This window comes from Triticum aestivum, chromosome 1B (assembly GCF_018294505.1).
Source record: "Triticum aestivum cultivar Chinese Spring chromosome 1B, IWGSC CS RefSeq v2.1, whole genome shotgun sequence".
Taxonomy (NCBI): domain Eukaryota; kingdom Viridiplantae; phylum Streptophyta; class Magnoliopsida; order Poales; family Poaceae; genus Triticum; species Triticum aestivum.
In genome coordinates, this window is record NC_057795.1 from 14,426,635 (window position 1) to 14,432,180 (window position 5,546).

The following is a 5,546-nucleotide window of genomic DNA, read 5'->3' on the forward strand; positions in this document are numbered from 1 at the left end:
CCATGTTTTGAAAAGCTTGTTCCTGTTGAGCATCATACCCTCCTTCAGGTTTGCCAAGAGTGTCGTCATAGCAACTCATGGTTTGAAACAATAAGACTGCTCTCAAGCATCACCTTTTATAGCGGATACCCTCAAACATAGAAGGTCTCATGAAAGCAGCAAAACCACTTGGGGTAAATTGCCTATAATAAAGTTTTTGGATTGTTGGATATATGAGCAATTTACCGAATGATTTTATTAACAGAAATACTAGATAAAACAAGACTATTATAGCAGGGATAAAACAAGTCATGTAGTCTGACAGAGAGAAAGTAAATGGCATCTGCATATATGAACTAGAACGGAACATAACTAGAGCAAGAAACTGTGACAGAACCTCAAACAGAAAGAGTATGAGAATGTACAAAATAGCGGCAGAAGCACTGGTCTTTGGGTCGACGTCCTCGCCGGCCATCTTGTCGAAGAGGTTGTCGACGTCGGGGAATAAGTCGTCGTTGGGAAGTGGTCGTTGGCATCCGGATCATCCATGATGAACTAGTCAGTAGTCAGCCAGAGCGCTCCCCAAAAACCTTATCACCCTTCTCCCATACAAGAATCAAAGAGGTGGGGTTTCGGATGCCTACTGTCCCGACCTATGGTGCACGCCGCAAGCCGGAATGGGGAAGCTCACAGGAGAAGCTCAGAGATTGGAACTCAGTGGCGAGAGGAAAGGATGTTCGGGTGTCTCTCTCTCTCTCTCTCTCTCTCTCTGTCTGTCTCTCTCTCTCTCTCTGGGTGCGACCTCTCTTTTATAGGCACGAAAGAAGCAGGCGAACGGCCAGCAACGGGAGGTGAAATGGAGATCACATTCAGTGTCCACTATAGCAAAAATCTTTTCAACTTCCATGTGACCTTTGGTAACATGGGCTCGGCTCATTCCCGGAACCCGCGTCGCATCGGGACGAGGCGAGCGGATGAGGAGGAGTGCATGTGAATGTTCCTCTTGTTCTCATGCTCATACATGTGAGAAAATAACCTCCATTATAAGGAGGTTCAACTCCCACCAAACAAGCAATCTGGGACTAATCTTTGGTTCCACCTCTTGCCTTGCACGAATGGGCTGAGTGGGCCTCTAGGATTTATTAGGAATTCTGAAATTGCTATTGGGCTGACCCAAAATAGACAAAATTCCAGCATTAATCTCCCAAAGGATGGAAGCATAATGGCAGGCGAAGGTCTCTTGATGTTTGAAATAACCTCCATATTATCAGATGACACAAGAATAGCAGCAACGTTCAGGTCGAGGGTCAACAATATAGATCGTAGTCCTGAAACACATAGGTGGACCCACGGTGAATGTTCAATAGGTGAACTCAAGGCAAAATATATAGGGTTCCCATCCAGATTGCTATGTTGTGCTTATGAGTGAGTGTGGCTTCTAATTGGTGTGCTTGATGGAAGTGTGAGGCCAGGCGATGATACTAAACACATCGTCAACACCCGTTGCGCCAACACCTGCATCATTCAACACTTGGTGGAGGCTGAATGAGCTCACATGGTTTTGCACATGCTATGCAGCATATTGACAATCTTGTTACAAGTTCACAAGTGGGCACATAACAGATACAAGGCACAAATTGTCTACATAACGGCAGCACATGATCTTGATTCAGAACTAAAAATTAACAAACTTTCAAAGTAACACACAGTAGGTGCACCTGAAGTGCAAGGTTCTAATGTACTTAGGTTCCTAAGGATAAACATAATCCTAAACTTCCCCATCCCAGAGCTCCTCGAGGGTCTTGTAGACGCTTTGTGGATTAATGGTGAAGTCACCTCTGAATAGCCTTACCTGAAGGTCACAAAGTAAGGTAATCAGATGCACTCGCTCTGCACGATGAAAAGTTCAATAATAACAAGAAAAAAAAGAAAAAAGAAAAAGGAACCCTTTGAGATTTTTCTTAAAGAATGAAAAAAAGACACCACAATTGGTAACTCAAGGGGTCAAGAGGATTTTCTTTTACATGCTCGAACAAGGTAAAAATGACCTTTTAAGAGACTTGATTATACCAAATTACCATACTCCAACACATAATATATAGACTCTGCAGAATGTTTACACATGGATTTGTTTTTCACTTGTCAGATGATATGTATTTTAACATAGTGATATTCCAACATGTCATCTCATCTTATAAAGGTGCCTTATCATAGTAAAAAATATCATTGCAATTTTGTCCTCATTTAAGTATGGGGGTATAAAGAATAGCAACAAACCTGCTTAATCTCAGTTAACATCGCAAGCAAGTCATCTGGAATAGACCAATCATGAACATCAAGATTTTGCTTTATCCTTTCCTCGTTCAGGCTCTTCGGTAGTATACTATGACCCATCTGAATGTTCCAGCACAGGGCCACCTGTGCAGGAGTTTTCCCAAGTTTATTCGCTATTAAGGTGATGACCGGTTCTTCAAGGACATTACTGTTCATCCAAGGCGTACCAGGTGAACCTAGTGGTGAGTATGCCTGCAAATACACATACATAGTCAGGTATAATAAGAACATATGTATTTTAAACATAAGAAAGCCAGCTGCCTCCAAGTGCACCACGAACTTACAGAAAGATGAATACCGGTTGACTGACAAAAGTTGTGGAGCTTAGTATGCTGCCAACCCGGATGACATTCCACCTGATTAACAGCTGGACGCACACGAGCTACAACAAGCAAGTCACCCAGTCTCTTCGTTGAGAAGTTACTCACACCTATTGCACGAGCGTTTCCAGCATCATATAACTTTTCCATTGCTCCCCAAGTCGCAGGGATGTCAGGTCGTACAAAGTTTTCAGGGTTGCTTGCATCGGTGCCCTTCTTGAGCCTAAATGGCCAATGAATCTACAAAATTGCATACCAGTAAAAATTCAATTTCGAATCATTCATGAAAACATTGCTATATAGCTCCAACATGTAAACACTTAAATCCACCTCGAAGGAAAATACAATTCAACTAAAATGTGATTGTAAAATTCTTCAAACATATAGTATATATTTCACAAATATATTCAAGATGCAACCTCAAGACAATATACAAACTCATACCAAAACATGAAAAATAAAAAAATAACATATGGAGAAACATGCAAGGGTGTTATTAAGTGGTGGGTACTTGAAATTATTTTAGTTGGATGTGGATTTGTGACTAGATCACAGAAAAGAAGCATGTGTGCATGCAAACAACACAATTACTAAGCGGTGGACTGGCCACTTAATAGAGGATCGTGTTTCTACACATTAAACAATATAATTACTAAGTAGTGGACTGGCCACTTAAGGCTGCCTGCAATGAGGAGTATCATCTACTACTATGATGCATATTATACTAGTTTATGATATTACTAATGCATAATTATAAGTTAGTATCTTAGATTGCTTCATTTATTCTCATGCATGACACAATGTGGTATTAAGTTTAATATGATACGGTATCATGATATGATACTGAATTCTCAATTACCTTATTTAATTGTGCGCCACCTCCTAAAAAAATGCCTAGTTGGCATGCATGATACCGCTTATGATACTCCCATTATAGGCAGTCTAATAGAGGATCGTGTTTCCACACATTAAACACATATTTATTTGTCGATGATAACCTCGAGAAATCTTGAGTTTAGTGTAGTCCAGATCACAATACCAGTAGTTTTTTGAGGTGTCTTATTCAAAATGATAAAAATAGCTCCCTAAAAATAAAATAAAAGGAGCATGCAAAAGTATAGTAGAAATCACCATATTGAGTACACAAAGTGAGATAGTACAACACAACGGCAAGACTGGAGCAACTGGATAGTGAAAGATGATTATGAAATGGAAGATGCTTACAAGGTAAAGATCCAAGTACTCAAGCTGCAAGTCATTCAGACTTCTGTCAAGCGATTCCAGCACATCTTCTGGAATCACCGATCAAATACTCGGTGAACTTAAACTGCAGAGAAATCCATGCAGGTGAATTGAACAGATCAGTCCCAGTGCTCTGAGCTTACCATAGCTTAGAGGTGATAAACAAATCTTCCCGCTTAACCACACCCTCTTCGAATAGCTTCTGTAGTGTCAGACCAACCTGAATAATCCGAAAGCGAATGTTATGCTTTCCTTAAGCCAACAATTTATACTTAGTTTGAGTGGAGACAATATTGCCAACAAGGATATACTCCATCTACAAACATAAGCCTTTTTATTGAAAAATGCCCTTCATCCAAAAAGGAGTAAGTGATCGCCTACCTCCTTTTCGTTGCTGTAAGCCCTAGCACAATCGATGTGTCGATAGCCTGCCTGCACAATTCGAAAAGAATCTCAATTCCATGTCTCTTCTGTAGTAATATATACGGGTCACCAATAAATTCAGAAACCGGGATTAGACAAATGTGAGAAACCGAGATTAGAGAAAGGAAAGAAATTAGCTCAAGAAATCAAATCACACGAGGCTGTGCGAACCTTGACGGCAGCGTAAACGGAGCGGCCGACCTCGTCTGGCTTGGACTGCCAGGTGCCGTACCCCACCGAGGGGATCTCAGCGCCGGTGTTGAGCATGAAGTGCCTCGCCATTACCACTGCCCAACTAGCTGACAAATTGATGCACAACGGCTGATCTGCTGCACTTGCCGCACCACACGAGATTGGAGAGGAAGGGGAGTGCACAGTTAGGGTGTGGTTGTTGGTATTTAGCACGGTACAGCTGTACAAAGCTAATTCAAGAGAAAATCTAATTTATTAAGAATAAAGCTAATCTAAACCTGGTGGCGTTTGTGCACGGCAGCATGGTACAGATACGATAAATTATCCAGTGGCTACCTGCTTTAATCTGTCCGCCGGGTCATCATCCCCTGGATGGATTTGATCGGCCGGCATCTCCCCCTCCGTCATGGAAGAAACCAGTGGAGAAACCTTTGTGTCGATATCATAGCGTACCTAGTCCTATAATTAATGTTTTTTATGTCTACTTGTTTCATGGCACTCTTGAGAGCGTAGCATTGGTCTTCGCACTGAGGCAATATTTTAGTTATTCGCTTAATATTCCACACGAACGTTCAGTCTGGAACACAACAGCACGGCCATGTTATGAGCCGTAGGATCGGCCTCGCGACCACATGTGCATCTACATGGCTGACGTGTATGCACTACGCACCCACAACCCTGTTTTCTCGGTTTAGGTTGCTCCCATTTCGGACGTAGCAAAACCTTTTTTATTTTTGGTTTGAATTTAGGCAACAAGTGGAGGCTGTTTTTGTACAAAACTTTTCCAAAAAAAATCAGGACGGAAGTGTTAGGTGCATGGGCGTCCCGAAAATTTGAATGGACACATTTCTTGAACAGACCAAAAGGAGTCCACACATCACTAGTATAACATTAGCGGCATATGACGGCCAGATGATTTATGGTTCATCTTCCTATGAAGATATGTGAGTTTTTGAGGCTTATGCCATGTGCATCCACTTAGACTTGCTTGCCATCTATAGATTATCCGAGACATATTTTGAAGTAGTCACATGGCCTTAATGGGGTCTGAGAAGA

The 5,546-nt window shown here is 41.7% G+C and overlaps 1 pseudogene; it reads right to left on the reverse strand.

The window, feature by feature from the left end:
- Window positions 1-1,747: 1,747 nt before the first annotated feature.
- Window positions 1,748-4,580, reverse strand: LOC123084607 (NADPH-dependent aldo-keto reductase, chloroplastic-like; annotated as a pseudogene).
- Between the last annotated feature and the right edge of the window lie 966 nt (window positions 4,581-5,546).